Raw genomic sequence first — 16,079 nt, forward strand, 5'->3', positions numbered from 1 at the left:
TGCATAATCCTATTATTTTAAATTATGCAACTTATGGTTATTATTTACTTGTGCATTTAAGTTATTGGAGTTGAATGAAAATCTTAGATGCATAATTCTAAGTTCCTATTGATTGAACACAAGATCTGAGTCCGAAATAGTTGCTATGCTAATAGGACCGGTAAAAGTCGAGTGATTTCCTGTCACTCACGAGCTTATAGGAGTTGATTGTTTACTTTCTGCAATCACTATAAGGACCATGGATGGATTGGGATACAAGTTTCATGGCGGTAATCCGTCTGTGTTGATAAAACTTGATTAGACCGCAGTGTGTGGTAGTGTTGGTTAAGCATTTGCAAGTACTAGCCACATGCCATAAATATGGTACGCGGCAAGCCTAGTAACCAATCGGCCCGGCAAGTGGACATACCTTCCACTCTCTCTTAGGAATAGGATGGATAAAATAAATAAGATGGAAAAATTATGTTAAGTAGCGCTACAACTACGACTATGAGGGACGAGGAGTAGTGCCTATAGTCGGGGAGAGTGGCCCTGATCCACGAACCGGAATGAAAGGCAAAAGGTTGCTTCGGAGTGACTCAACAATACTCTAAGCATGTGTGTTAGGTTTTACCTTGCAAGGATTGAAATTCGGTTCGAACTGTTCCGCCACTCACGGATATTGAGACTGCTTAATCTCTTTCCCACATAAAGTAAGAAGTGAAACAAAGATGATACTCAATCTTGTTGGATGAAATAATTTCTCTACATGTTTGTATAGCTAGGTGCAAATCTAGAATGGTTAATGAAACTAGAATTTGAAAGTTAAAACTTGAAATTAAGGACCTACTCTTTATTGTTTTTCAGCAAAAGAAACCCAGTCTTCACAAGCCTTGCATGTCTAGTTAAAGGGATGTTATATACCCTTAAACGAGTCAGCCTTACTGAGTATTAGTATACTGAGTCTTATTTTTAACATTGTTTTCAGGTAACTCTTGGAATGCTTGGTGAGATTGACATCATGTACGGGCCTCATCATGATATCATATATCGTCGATATTTATCGTTTTCTTTCCGCTATTTATAAACTCTGAAGAACTTATATACTTTCAAATTTCTGAGGTACCCTACTTGAATCCTCAAACTCAGTTTGCAATAACTTTTACTATTGAAGTTTGTATTGTAAACTCTGGACTCACCTTCGAGTGAAGTATGTTGTTTCGATCCGAAAAATAGTGGTGTTATCGGGATTTTACCCGATAAACTGTCATATTACTCCGTTGAAGTGCGTATAGATGATAGTTAGGGCTCGTTAAACGGATTAATTTTGACAGTTCTGCCACACGGACCCGCCCCTGCCTCCTCCTCATCCTCCCCCCCGGGCCACCCCAGCCTCTACACCACCGCCACTGCCACCGCATCCTTACCCCTGCCCCACGACTCGACCCCGGTGCCTACCCGCCCTCGCCGCAGTGCCGCCGTCGCCTTCTTTCCTCTGCCCCCAAGATCTCTGGCGCACCATGCGCCGATCCCAATTCAATCGAGCCGGCGACAAGCGCCAATTCACTCAGATCCACTCTGCGCACTGGCAGGGAGGAGACAGCCATGGCGTTAGTTGCCTTCACCAACAAGAACACCATCGACCGCCTCCTCGAGGCCAAACCAGAGAACAAGGTACCTAATCGCTCCTCCTCCTACTTCTCCTCTTTGAGATCTATGGCAAGACATTTGAATGACAAAATCAAATCCCCACCCCATCCTATTCTCCATTCCCAAATCCCCAAACCCTAACCCCCAATCTCCTCTTCGATCACGTCATGCCCCTGCACATCATCAAAGACGGCAGCGGCGCACCAACGCCGACGCGCTCCTCTTCACCGGCGTCCGCGCTCTCTGAGTCCCAGGTGCGCCTCTCTCTCTCAAAAAAAAAACTAGATGCAAGATGATCCCTGTGCCCAGCGGCGTGGAAGGACAAGAAGAAGGTCGTCACCGAGCAATGGGTGCAAGACAGCTTCGAACTTGGATATGCTATAGCTAGCCTACCTACCTCTAGCGATTGTGTGTGTTCTGAACAATAAACTAGCATTTTTTAGCAGCATGCTTAAGTCCTTTCTCTAAATAAAATGTATGCATGAGTCTCTGTCATGTGAATTAGCGTTTTCTACTAATTAGTCTGAGTGAAGGTGTTGGTTCTTGTTTTTAATTTGCCAGGTATTATATGGGCCAGTCAGAGATCCCAATGGCATTCCAGGTAGTGATGAACTTCACATTTTCCTGACAGGCTATTAGAAGAATTGGTACGCAGACATAATGGTATGGTAAAGAATGCTGCTTTGATCATGGCCCCAATGGTAGAGCAAATTATGTTTCATGCCACTGCACATAAACCGTGTGTAACCAGGTTTTTATGATTGCCTTGAGTTGATGAAGAGAGCAAATCTTATTAGCTGAATGTTGCCCTGCTGGCTTATTTTGATTAAGATGTCTTTCTACCAGCTAAATTATTGTTTGTGGTAGACTCAAGTTGTATTTAGCTACCAGCTAAATTATTCCAATAGCAATCTAAATGGACATCTCAAGTTCTTTAATATCGGCAGAATGGAGTATTTAGCTACTGGTTAGATATCTTGATGTTTTATACTCTGTACTCCATTTTGATGAGTTAAAGAGTCAAACTGATATGTATGCAGGTGGTGGCTTTGAACGAATGTGTGCCTAGGCTGGGAGATTCAATTTGATCTTCAAGTCCATGGATGTATTTCATCAAGATCTCTTACAAATCTGAATGATCACATGCTCATAGTTGAGTATTTTATCAATTTTGCAAGAAGATAATTATAAATTCACTGTTACAGCATGTTTGTTAATTCCAAAAAAATCTGAAATTGTTTGATTCATTTCGTATGAACTTTGGTTATTTAATGAGCTTGTTGCTGCTGCTTGGAATCACTGAGCTCTCATATACTAAATTCAAGATGGCAAGTAGTTGCAATTGAAATCTTTAGTTTGTTCAGTTAATCTTGGATTTCATGTATTGTTCAGATAATTTTGGGTCTATCTTGCTCTGGAAATCATGCTGCTTGCTGTTTCAGTTCTTATTCATATGGACTTCTTTGAGTTTAGCTTGAATGCTGGATGCTTCAAAGAGAACCCTAAGGAGAGCTGCTGCTGCGATGCGGATAAAGAAGCTCACTTACAATGGTAACTGAACTCAAAGAAGTCGATGGTCAGTGATGTGATGACGTTGATGTTTGCTTTTTTCAAAATGGCGCTATCGTTTGAATGATGGGATACGCTCACAACATTTACCAGGCAGCCGGATGGATTCTGGTTTAGTGGGCGAGAAAACCTTGGATGCATTTTGAAAAAAAAAATGACCCATGCAGTAAACTGCCAAAGAAATGTCTTATAGAGTAGTATTTTATTCTGTCAAACCAGTGTCATTGAGAAATGTTACAGCCTCCTTTGGATGATTTTGTACTGATACATCCATAAGAACATAAAAATGCTGCCCAGTTGGAAACCATAACTAAAGGCTTAACTATGGTTAGATAGCAGGAAGAGTGGCAAGTTGGAGTAGAAAGAATGAGGGCTAATATAATCTAAGTGCTATTTATTTGGTGTCTTGGTAGGTTCACTTTATAGTTTATCCATATAAGCTGTTGTTATTTTGCTTGATGATGATGTAATCCCGTAGCAATGCATGGGCACGGACCTATAGAGGTTCAATGCTAATCTCTATACTGTGCCAAATGGTCTGATGCATGTAAAACTAAATATACTGTCCCATTAAGCTGAAATATTTAAGAGACTCGGTGCTAATGCTGTGCCAAATTATTTGAAGCTTATATGATGTCCTTTGCGTGTAGTCAGTGTTAACAGTCATGTGCCAAATTTGTCCGGTGAACTCTTCGAGTATATGTTTGCATTGAGTGCAATTCTCAGTGTGCTTATTTAAAAAAGCATTAATCTTTGTTTGATATCATAGTTTCACTCTTTGCGTACGCCCTGCTCTTGATTGTTCCACTTTCTGCCCTCCTTTTCTGTATAAAAAATGATCAGTGCAGCGATTAGTTGTTTAGATCGTGAAGTCTATACTTTCAAATGAGAATGTTATAAGGGACTGTCTATTTAACCTTCCATCATGAAAAACATTTTTCATGTTCATTCCTATGCTACCCTCCAATAAAACCAATAATAGAACTCTTAGTAGTTCAGGTACTTAAACCTTTGAAACAAAATACTAAATGCACCAAATGTTTTTCACTAAAGGTACTACGAGGAACTCTTCCAGAGATGGACGACAACGACGACACATCATCTACTCAGTTTAGATTCCCAATGAAGAATTGAAGAGCTTCCTTGTTTATAAATTGCATGCTTTTGATCTGATCGGTTCACTTTCCAGGGTGGAGACTCGGAATCCAAGTCACTATATCATGAACCATAACTGAGACAACCGAACGATGCCCTACTCGTGCAGGTACCGTCAAGGATTTTATGTCCCCACTCTGTTCAGTTTGGTGTGGCACGTTAAGATCGTACTTGTTTGTTATCCTGTTCTGTTGACAGTGAATATGCGACACGTCTATTTTAGGCGAAATAATTGATTCACATCTCATGTTGCACATGACTCCGACAAATGTAAGGCTTATACATGTGTGCTTGCAGCAAGATAGACATGCAGCTTCAGTGTTTCATTTATTCTTTAAACTCATATGCCGATTATTGTGTATCCTGTCTGACATAGTTCCTCCTGAAGAATCTATATAAGATTGAGAGATATATCTGACATTTCAAAAATTGATTTTATGCAGCTGGTCGGGTCTGCTCTTGTCAATGAAAGGCCAGGGTAGCATTCTAAAAGAAAAAACAATCCTGTTGGACGATAACAGCGCCAAACCAGCACAATGCCGTGTGGCTGTCAATGCTGAGTGAACCTCGCGATGATAACGTCCAAGCGCACAGGTTGATGAACAATATGCCTACCCGGATTTGCAGCGGTGCCGAGCAGTCAAGCCCCAAAAGGTTGTGAACGTCTGCTCAACCTCAGCGGCTCTGCATGCGCGAGAGCCTAGCTATCGACAGTTGCAGGACTAACTGTTAACAATGAAACAACTAGGCCCAATTATTTGGTTAGGATTGAATTGATGTATGTGAGATGAATAGAACCATGTTTATCTAAACCAAGGCAACGCCTCATGGATCCTGCTTCCTTTTCTGACGATACTGACATAACCAAATTTTGAAATTGTCGCAAGTTCCCCAGGAACTACTGCTACAGAGGTTCAATTTTGAGACAGCAATATTGTTAACATTTAATAGTAACACGGCACCCGTGGCACCCGTAGCAACGCCCGAGCATTCAACTAGTATATAAAAAATTCCTTCTTTATAATAATAAGCATGAACATGCTTTCAGTTTAGTATGCACCTTCGGGTATTCTTGGACCTAACCATTGCAGGTTAAGATTAAGAGAACAGGGGACATACGATGGCTGAAAACATGGGGATTGCATCAACACTTTGGTATATCTGCAATGGAGTACACTCTGAAGGAGGCACCAACACCGCACAGGGGACAAAAGTTCAAGTGTGGGAGAGATTGGTAATCATCTCACAATAAAGATCCATCCGTACCAAGGTTGGTATTAGCCTATTCTTCTAAAAGAAAAATAAAAAAGGGAGAGATGAAGAAAAAGAATGAAAACAAAAAAAAAGAGTGAGTGAAAAAAAGAAGAAAGAAAAAAAAGAAAAGAAAAAAAGAGGGTATATAAAAAAAGGGAGTAAGAAAGGGAGTGAGAGTGAGCCAGCTAGCTCTACACACATCAAAGGTTGTCTTGTGTGCACGCCTTCAAGCTGTGGCATTACACTTCAGCAGAAAAAACATTTCACCACCTGGCTCCACCCAACCTTGCTCTTGCGCGCTTGCAAAGCCTTGCCATGACTCTCATCCGCTGCCAGCTTTGCATAGTGTTTACTAGCAGCCCCAACACAGGCAAAGAAGAGGAATGTTCCCCTTACGATCCAGGGCTTTGCTACTCCATCTTGTTTGGCACATGCTCATATGCAAAGAAAGGAGACATACTTTGCATCTTCAATCTCAAAGCATTGTGCCAACAGGATCATGCCACCGAGGTCTATGGTTTCTACACACTGGCTATGTGTACAACCTAGCCTTGTTATTCGCCTGAGTTGGGATGGTCTAAGTGCTCTCCTCCGCTTCAAGCTCACATCAAAAGGAGGAATCGTCAATAACCATATGCGACCATGCCACCACTGCAGCAACTCCAAGACTTACATCCATATATGTTGCTGGTAAGTACACTCAGGTATGTGCTAAGGTAAGTCAATGTTCATCAATCCTTCACTCATATTTATCTCCTTTTGAACCTAGCTTGATTTTACAAAATGCTTACGACCTTTGCCTATTTTTTGGTATGCTCTGGTTTAAGCCTAGTGCTTAGGATCTTTGATCAAATGAGACTTTGTGTCAAATTTGATTAATGAACCGCCAGAGTTCATACTTTCATAGGTATTGGATGTATATATTTTGTGGACTAACCCCTGCAGGGAAAACTTCAGACAGATAGGGAAGTCCTGAAGCTAAATTCATACTGGAGGTAAATCACGGCTCGAGATGTACTTCAAAACAAAAAAAAAGCACAATGTGAGTATTTTGACAAAATGCCCCTTACGTTCATGATGTTTTATTCCAGGCTTGTTTAAGTTTTTCTAAAAAAATATAAAAATTTGGTGAACAGAAATAAATACCCTTTGAAAAAAAGTATATCTCTCTCTTGAAAAAAATGATGAAATAAAATAATGGCAAACAATCTAGGATCCATGGCTTTCGAACCTTCAAATCTGATTTTTTTTTTCTTCCTTAAAGCATGGATGTGAACAACTAATCTCAAGGCAAAGATGAAATCCGTTCAAAACTACTTTAAATATGCCCCGAGTATTTGTTGTCCACTAACCTTTTGCAGAGAATAAAAAGAAAACAACCAAGGAGCAACGTGCAACAACCCAACACTCATGCAACGCTCCTTGGTTCCATGGAGGACAAATGCACGAGGAACTAAGTAGAACAAAATGCAAAACATTGATTCACCAAGCTTAGCTATTGCATTATCGTTCATGCTTGGCAAGTTCTCGGGAAAGTAATCTCATAACTCGTGCATCCCCCTGTCATGCTTCCTCCATGCTCAGTTACCCATCAGGCCTAGTTTGCCATGAAAAAACAAAAAAAATATAATAATAAAATAAAAAGTAAAAAAATTAAAATAAAATTAGGCTTTTCAATTGCTTGTTCAATAAAAATTTAGACTCCCCGGAGTTTACAACCGGTAGAGTCCTTGTTTGTTTCCACCCTTTTGTTCTTTCATTGAATAAAAGCAGGTACAAAAATAAGTGTGGGGGAGATCTCTCAAAAGCACAAGGATCAAACTCACTTGAGATCTCTCCCCCAACATGATGCACAACATCAACGGACCAGCATCGTACAACATGCCCAAGACAGGACTTGGCGGGCTACAAAGGGAACAGCCGGCCCCAGGGTCTGCCGAACCATTGAGGCCCATACAACCCTTCATCATCAATTATGCCGGTTTGCTCCCTAAACTCACACCTCCCTATTCAAATAAATTCTGATATGAAATTTCAACTCCAAATCAAAATGCAAAGAAGGGCCTTGCACTCCATGCGCTTTCATGAATAAATTTGCATACTTTTAATTCCTTGCATTTTCTCTGGTTCTTGTGAACATTTATCATCATAGGAAACCCATGCTCTCTAAGTAATTGACTAATGTGATATGAATGGATGAATGGAACCATGCTCTTCCTTGCAAAGTACTTGGGATTTCTTTACAAATATATAAAAAATGCAATGGCTTGTCTCCTCAAATTGAAAATTTCTACCAAGGCCAAAGTTAGGTTTTTATGATCAAACCCTCATATGCAGTTTGACTTTGCTTTGAGTTTTGTCAAATTCTTTGACCCTTGTTAGAGACTTGTCATACTCTCATGATCAAGATCACGTACACGTCCACTCACATGCTATACTTCTACACTGGAAGATTGCAAAGCATTTCCATCCACTCTCAAAATAAAACTCCAAGTTCTATCACGACTCTCTCTCCAAGGTTACCATCAAGGATGGGCTATACAAAAAGAAATAAAAGATGCATACCCAAAGAAGGTATGCCACATGCCTAAAAGGCATGTCAAAAAAAATAGTGCGAAGGAAAGAGAAAATATGCATACCTAAAGAAGGTATGCCACATGCCCACAAGGCATGTCAAAAAAAAAGAAGAAAACAAAATATATATATAGCCCATGTCCAAGAAAATACAAGGAGAGAGATAGATCATGCAAAGGAGTTCATCCACTATCCACCAAAAATATTCCACACACTTGCACCTCTTGATCAAGTTGTATGACTCATTTCAGCTTGGATCTTGCCTTTGACTTAACAATACAAGCAAAGCAAACATGCCTCTTTACCCCTACCCTGAGCTCCACATAAGCCTGATTAGATGATAGGAGGAAAGAAGGCAGCAACTTTGCCTTGGTGAGGACCAGAAACAAAAAGAGTGATTCGAGAGAATAATTTGAGGAGCAAGACTATGCTATTATTTTCAAAAATAAAAAACAAAGTTTCTAAGCAGGAAAAGCTAGGAACCTGAAGTCTGCTTCATTCCATTCTTCAATTACCCTAGAAAGCATGGTAGCCACACAAAAAGTTTCACAAGGGTTGGAAGAAACTTGGAATAACTTGTATGTAGGTTATGTTCAAGGAGTGGCAACCACCTTAGTCCTTCAAACTTTACTCGAGGACGAGCAAAGGACTAAGAGTGGGGGTGTTGTTGACTGTCCTTAAGTGCTAAAATCAACCGTCAACTCCTAGAGCTTTTCATGATAAATAATCACCAAACTTAGATATAGGTCTTATAACTAAGCAATTCCACGGGTTTTGGTGAATTGTCATCTACAGGAACCCACATCTGCAAAGTAGGGAAAACATAGGAAAACACATGATGAAATGCATAAAATATTGCTACCCCAGATATGCCACTTACAAGGAGGGCCCACAAATCAGAGGAAACGGGCGCGCCACGCAAGATGCACCTCAGAATCCAAGTGAGGGCCCACATGTCAGCATCCACGAGGAAGATACACCCGGGGGAGGGCCACCTGGGGGTGGCCGACCCCCAGGTTCGGCCGAACCTGGACAGGCCCATGTCAAGGTGCACCTTGGAGAGGAGTAGCCCCAAAGCAACCTCCTTCCTGTGGATAAGGTTTCCATGTAAAGGGGTGACGTGGAGTAGCCCCTACTCCATCTCCACCACTATATAAGGGGGCCTCCTCCCCCGCCCCCCCACACTTCCAATTCACCATTCCACCATCCATCCATTTCATTCATCACACTTGTGAAGGGAAAGAGCAGAGAGGCTCCACCTTTGTATCCTTAGACTAGGGAGTGTGTGAGGAAGGAGTGCGGAGAAGAACCGGACTTGTCGGCGTCGCTTCGGCTTTGTACCTCTACGAATATGGTACATTTGTTGTACATATCCGGGTTCTATTCGGTGAGTTCCAGTTAAGTTATTCTTTTGTTCTCATTCGTTTGCAGGTTCATCGTCCGTTCTCGTAGCAGATACTCTAGAAGAGGGCCCTTGATAAAGACGGGATAACCCTGCACGACTCTAGAGTAGTAGTCGAAGGCATAGGCGTGGTGTCTGGGCCTTAGATTACCTTTGTTTGTCTCGAGCTCAGCTGGCATTGTGGGGTAGAAGGCAGGTGGTGACAGCCCTGTCCGTCCGCTACAGAGACAGTCTACATGGTTAGTGTAGTCCCCCCCCCCCCCCCCCGCTTAGGTTCGACATAGAGCTAATAGCCGGAGGCCCTTGGCAGACCAAGGTTAGACCGGTGCCCGATGTGAATGAGTGAAAGCATAAGTTTATCTTCTCTTGAACCCATCCTTAGATCAGAACCACACTATCCTAAGGTCTCTCTATCTCTTATCTTCTTTGGGGTAATCTAGTTAGAAGACAGTTACACACCCGTTCCTCGTGGAAAATACGATACCCTAAATACTCCCGGGTGAAGTGCTACAATGGTATTTCCGTGCGCTTGCGAACTTCTCTGTAAGAGTTAAGAAATACCAACAGGGCCCGACTGGGACTTCGCCCCTCGTAGCGCCCATGCCCCGGCTTGGTGAGGGGGAATCTTCCTCATCATCCTCGCCGCCGGCGCTTGTCGGATTGCTTATCTGGCAAGTCCACCAAGGGTATGCCCAGCGGTAGATTTGTTGGTGAAGGGGGGATTTCGTATCCAAGAGCTAGATGGTTGCGAGATGACGCTAGGGTTTAGACAGGTTCGGGCCGCTCGGGAGCATAATACCCTACGTCCTGTGTTATGTGTATTGTATGAGCTTGATGATGATGAATGAATGAAACACGATGCGTTCTATGGGTCCCCTCACGGTGTCTTTATAGGCTAGGTGCCGTGGGTTACAAGTAAGGGAGGATATCTACTCGGGTTGTTACATGGAATCAGGTCAGTTGAGATCCCTTGATATCCGAAATCCATATCCGTGTCTTGATCCTGATCCTCAAAGAAATCTTCCAACATCCAGCCGAGTGCCTGTCCGCCGGGTAGCCGTGCAGAGTAGTCCTGGCCGAGTAGGTACCCAGTCAGGAGATAACTACTCGACTGGTGTTGACGGCCATTATTTCACGTTCTGGCCGTCAACTTCTCGGGAATAAACGAGCTTTACACTATATTCCATTCATATTTTGTTTAATTCTAATAAGTTCCTCGATTTTGGATGAGTTCTGATTTCAGGAGAATACATGACAAAAAGGAACGAATTTGGGCCAAAACCCAGGCCAACCGGCCTATACTAGGCCGGCCGGCCTGGCACCTCTACAAACCCTGCCACGTCTTCGATCCAGGGGCATTGTCATGAACCCAAATGTATCTGAGCCAAGGATTGGACGTCGGTTTGATCGAATGAACCGAAAGGCTTGCACAAGGATCAAAGGCCCCACTATTCAGCGCAAAGACCTGTCCAAGTCAGCAATCCACCTCCCTGGAAGATCACAAGCGTCCACTAGCAACGTCGGTGCAACAGGGGGCCGAGAGGAGCCAGAGGGAGGCCGGCCGGCCTGCCCTAGGCCGGCCGGCCTGGCCTTGGCTGCTTTCGGACAACGTAAGCTACACCGACTTCAGGAGGCAATCAGGAACATCCACGCAAAGGCGGTGGCCAGATGGCCAAAATCCTAGGCCGGCCGGCCTAGGAGAGCTCATTTCTCTCTTTAGTTTCTTGAGTAGGATTAGTAGTTTGGGAGTTATAGTCGAGTCGAGCTTGCTCGGGATTCCGGAGTCCTCGGAAGTCTGGTAAAGCTCTTGTATCTTTCTTTCGAAGTTATTAATATAAGTTATCTTCTCTACTTTTCTGAGTCAGCTTTCCTTTCCGCTTTCTTTTATCTTCTCGAGTCTGAGTGTTCAGCTTGAGTGCAGAAGTTGTATCCTTTAGCTTAGGCTAAGTTATCTCTCTGATAGTCGGGAATTTATCTTACGGGTTTTCTCACCTAGACTAGAGTATCTCAAGTTAGTGCTCTAGGTTGAGGGGGATTTCTCTCGAAGGCCTCGAGAGAAATCCCAACACCGAGTGCAAACGTGGTGTCTGAGCTTAGTGTTAGCTAGAAAGTGTGTTCCACCCCACGGTACCATTGTGGTAGGCGGTAGGTGGTGACAGCCCAGTCCGTCCCTTGTAGTCCACCACGTTCTGGTGTTTTCATAGCAGTAGTGCCGACTGCCGTTGGACTCCCTTCTCATCCCATTCTAAGTCCTTCCCGGAGGCCGCCGAAGTAAGCTCTTCTTTCCCGAGAATTAGTTAGATAGTTAGTCTGATCTAGAGAGGCTAGCTCGATAGTTCATAAGTGTATCAGGTGTCTTATCTCGCTCGTTGTCCTCCCAGCTGCTACCTCTCTAAGGAATTGAGTCTCCGTGTGTCACTCGGTCATAGACTGGCCATTTATCTTATCCTTGTATCTGGCTTACCCCCGTTTAAGTTAGTCGGTTGATCAAACTAGTACAATTATCATTCGATTTACGATACTCTTTACCATAGTGCTTCCCTGAGGAAAAATACAATACCCTGGAATACTCCACGGTGAAGTGCTAAAGCGGTGATTCTATGCGCTTGCGGAATTGATATTCTATTGGGGCATAAGAAATGCCAACAAGCATTTCTGGCGCCGTTGCCGGGGAAGCAATTGGCTAAAGATATCATAAATTGTCTGATAGACTTTACTAGTTTGTCACCGCTAATCTTAGCAGGCTTACCATTGCTCTCTCTATCTTTTTGATTGTTGTAGAGCAGTGCATGACCGGTTTCGACCTACCAAGTAACTTCAATCCGAATCTAGAAAGAATTGGGAGAATCGTGAGATGCCACGTCGTCCCACCTCAGAAAAGACTTACCTTGCCCATCAGTTCGCCATCCACTTCAGCCGCATCATCCATGGCCCAGAAGTCTCTTCGTTAGTTCTCGGCTCCATCCAGCAGCCACAGTCCTTCTGGACTGAACCAAGACCAAGCCGGCAATGATGGCTTTGAGCTGAAGACTGGACTGGTGAACATGGTTCAAGCTAGTCCGTTCTTTGGAAAGGCATCTGAGGATGCCAATGCCCATCTCCAGAATTTTCTGGAGGTGAGTAACACCATCAACCCCAAAGGTACTACGATGGATATTGTCCGCCTTCGGTTATTGCCGTTCTCATTGCTCGAGAAGGCCAAGACGTGGTTTTACTCCAACAAAGAGGCTTTCAACACATGGGAAGCTTGTTCAAATGCATTCCTGGCCAAGTACTTCCCGGTGGGCAAGACCAATGCCCTCCGGAACAGAATCTCTGGTATTCAGCAATTACCGGATGAGACCATCCCAGAGACCTGGGAGCGTCTGCAGGAATACATCCAAGCTTGCCCACACCACGGCATGGAGGAATGGCTGATTATTCAGAACTTCTTCCATGGCCTGAATCAGCAAGCCAAGGACCACGTAGATGCAGCAGTGGGTGGTTCTTTCCTCTCTCTTGATGTTGCGGGAGCGAAGACATTTATTGACAAGATAGCCTCCAATCAGAGTTGGAGAGGTGACAAGCAGCCAGCCCGTCCAAGGGGCGTGCATTAGATTGACAGCGTCGATATGCTGGCTGCCAAGATGGATCTTCTCATGAAGAAACTGGAGTCTCCGCACATGGAGGCAAACCAAGTTTCGGAGTCTCGGATGACATGTGAAACATGTGGCGAGACTGGGCACTCGGGCACTTCGTGCCCCCTTACTCAAGAGGACGCAAACTTCATTGGCACCAACAACAATAATCCCAATTCGGGATTCCGTCCTCAGCAAGGTTGGAACTCAAAGCCCAACCTCCCCTTCAGAAATCAACAAGGTATGAACTTTAATAACAATTTTCAGCCTTCTTTAAAAGACCTAGTTTATGGCCAGAAGAAAATAAATGACAACATCAGCAAGAAGTTTCTTGCTAATGACAAAGTCTTGGAATCCTTGTCCTCACAACTAGAGGGCTTTAGCTCTGTTATTAAAAACCAGTTGAGCTTTAATAAAATGATAGAAACTCAGGTAGCTCAGCTAGCCTCATCCTATCCTAACGCTAACACAAGGAAACTGCCCGGGCAACGGAAAGTTCCCTCGAAAGAAAACATTAATGCAGTGAGTGCGTGGCGGTAAGTCCACACGGGAGCCACCCTTCCCAAAGGATGCAGGAACCCGGCGGAAAACCGTATCTGCCTTGACTTCCAGTGTAGAAGTTCAGCTGGTGGAGTGCACATGATCTTGATCAAGCTAGTATGAAAGACATCTCACTAGGGTCACAAAGCTTGAAGAAGTTCAAAGCAACAACAAAGCATATATGTGTAAAGATTTGTATCATGAAGGTCAGCATATGGCTATGGTAGGACAAACACATGGAGTTGTAAAGTTATGGAGGTTTTCTTTTTGATAAAAATTTCTCAGACACATAAGCAGATAAAGCAAGGATTCTTCCATCAAACCGTATCTCACTGGTCAACAACTTAACAATTATGGGTTCCCTAAGATATGATCCACAAGCTCAGGCTTAGCAAAGAATAAAAGGTATGCAAGCCAATCATAGAGAAGCACAGAACCAGAGGATACTTTGAGTTTAATTTTAATGATTGATCAAAGATTTCTTTCAAACTCATAGGTTAGGGAGAGTATGAGGGGTAGAGTGCACAAACCATTGCGATGAAGAATGATCGGAGCTTAGTGCTAGTCAGCCAAACCTGAGGTTTCACTGCCGACTAATGCTAGCTCTGATTCGTCTTGGGTTTTTGCATTCTGGTTCGTTCGGTGTTGTGCATGTGTTGTGGGAGATCTCGAGTGTATATGCTTGAAAGTTTCGAGAGATCTCCCCCACACTTGTTCTTGTACCTGGTGCTTATTCAAAGACAAAAATATGGAAACAAACAAATAGCTCTACCGGTTTTAAGAATCAGGGAGCTCCTAAATTTTATTGAAACTAAAATTTAATCTCACCAATATACTTACTCAGCAAGGCTGAATTAAGATTGCATCAACATGAGTATGTCATGCAACATTAATCTAAAACCATGTCTTACCTTTCCATTTGAATTCAGCTCAATGACTCACCCAATTGGATTTGATTTTTCTGCAGGGGTCAGTCCACATATGCAACCAATATCTATACAAGTATCAACTCTGAGGTTCATCAATCAAACTTAGCACCATGTCAGTTTGACTGAAGAAGACATTTTAACCCAAGCACCATGTTTGATTTAAAAGGTCGATGAATGTATGCGCTGCATCATACATTCAAACTAGAGCATACAAGGACAACTAAAGGAAGCATGAAGCATGTATGAGCTTTATTCAAATAGAGATAAGCATGAGCACGAACCAGGTGATTCTCGGGCGACCTCCCGGTAGGGCTTTGTTTAATGTCAAAAGCAGGACATTGAGAGTACTTACCATGGCATCTTGTTGATGGAGATTCAATGTTGTCACCATGGCAATTCTTCTCATTTTTTTTCTTTTTTTTATGGAGCAAGAAGAAAGAACATACACCAATTCCAAGACAGGATATGAATTGAGAAAAGAACTTACTTTGGGATACTCACATACCTCTCCCACACTCGGAGTTCGCAAAACTTCAAGTGTATGGAGTTCAGGTCTCCTTCTGTAGTTGTTCTTCGTCAAGGTATATGGAGGTGTTGTAGTCGGTGTGGCTCTCATGTTTGTAGGTGTTGTTTGTCCATCATTCTTCTTGATCTTCCCCTAGAAAGGTTAGGACCAAAAATACCCGAAGGGAAACTATATCCTAGAACATACTCTTGCTTTTTATTGAAAAGGGAAATAAAGAAAGAAATAAATAAATGATAGTCCGGGCTATCTCCCGGCAGTGCTTTGTTTCTGGTCATAAGCTCGACCACGATAACTCTTGCAGCCATGGTTGGTGATGGGTTATTGGTTCACCACCAATTGTTGAAGCTAGCTACAAGGTTAGTGCCACGGTGCACCCACGAAATCTGCAATGTTTACGATAAATATATACATCTACAACCAACCTTCTGAAAATTTTTGCAGAAGAGGACTATAGGGTGGTTGTAGTCCTCGTGTGTACACGGTGCACTAAGCATGCCTGACTCTGGAGTTTCATTGAATGAGCATGGTTTACATGGTATGTCAAAAGTGAAATTCCCATGCTCATTTGTGGAATCCTTTTCTTCGGACTCCAGAGTTGGCGCCTCACAAAATTCCATGACCCATTGATTCTCCATCTCAAGAGATTCATCGTGAAAGATCATAGTTGTATCTCGATCAAGGTTGAGAACAACAGATTCTAGGCCAACGGGAAGAGGCTTAAACTCGGTCAAGGATGATGATGATCGTTCATCTTCATGAGAGTGAAGGATATCTTCCAAGTCGTATTCTTCAGAGGATTCTAGAACTTCCAAGAGAACAGGCTTGGATGATGTGAACGGAGATGTATGCATCGTCTCCTTGAGCGGGTTTTGCTCGGGAAGAGG

General features: G+C 43.1%; 1 long non-coding RNA gene and 1 other non-coding gene across 9 annotated transcripts; one reads left to right on the top strand and one right to left on the bottom strand.

Moving 5' to 3' along the window:
- Window positions 1-1,331: 1,331 nt before the first annotated feature.
- On the top strand, window positions 1,332-5,281 carry LOC120699184. 8 transcript variants are annotated; one of them, XR_005685274.1, is made up of 5 exons: window positions 1,364-1,653; window positions 1,819-1,883; window positions 2,191-2,292; window positions 2,670-4,462; window positions 4,797-5,281. It is a non-coding gene; the product is annotated as an uncharacterized LOC120699184 (long non-coding RNA). The 8 variants fall into 8 exon arrangements; XR_005685273.1 differs by having other exon boundaries at window positions 1,332-1,653; window positions 1,819-2,292; XR_005685271.1 differs by adding an exon at window positions 4,552-4,623 and having other exon boundaries at window positions 1,819-4,462.
- A 7,598-nt stretch (window positions 5,282-12,879) lies between these two features.
- Window positions 12,880-12,986, bottom strand: LOC120701721. Its single transcript, XR_005686276.1, has one exon. It is a non-coding gene; the product is annotated as a small nucleolar RNA R71 (small nucleolar RNA).
- Window positions 12,987-16,079: the final 3,093 nt, after the last annotated feature.

Source organism: Panicum virgatum, chromosome 3K (genome assembly GCF_016808335.1).
Source record: "Panicum virgatum strain AP13 chromosome 3K, P.virgatum_v5, whole genome shotgun sequence".
NCBI lineage: Eukaryota > Viridiplantae > Streptophyta > Magnoliopsida > Poales > Poaceae > Panicum > Panicum virgatum.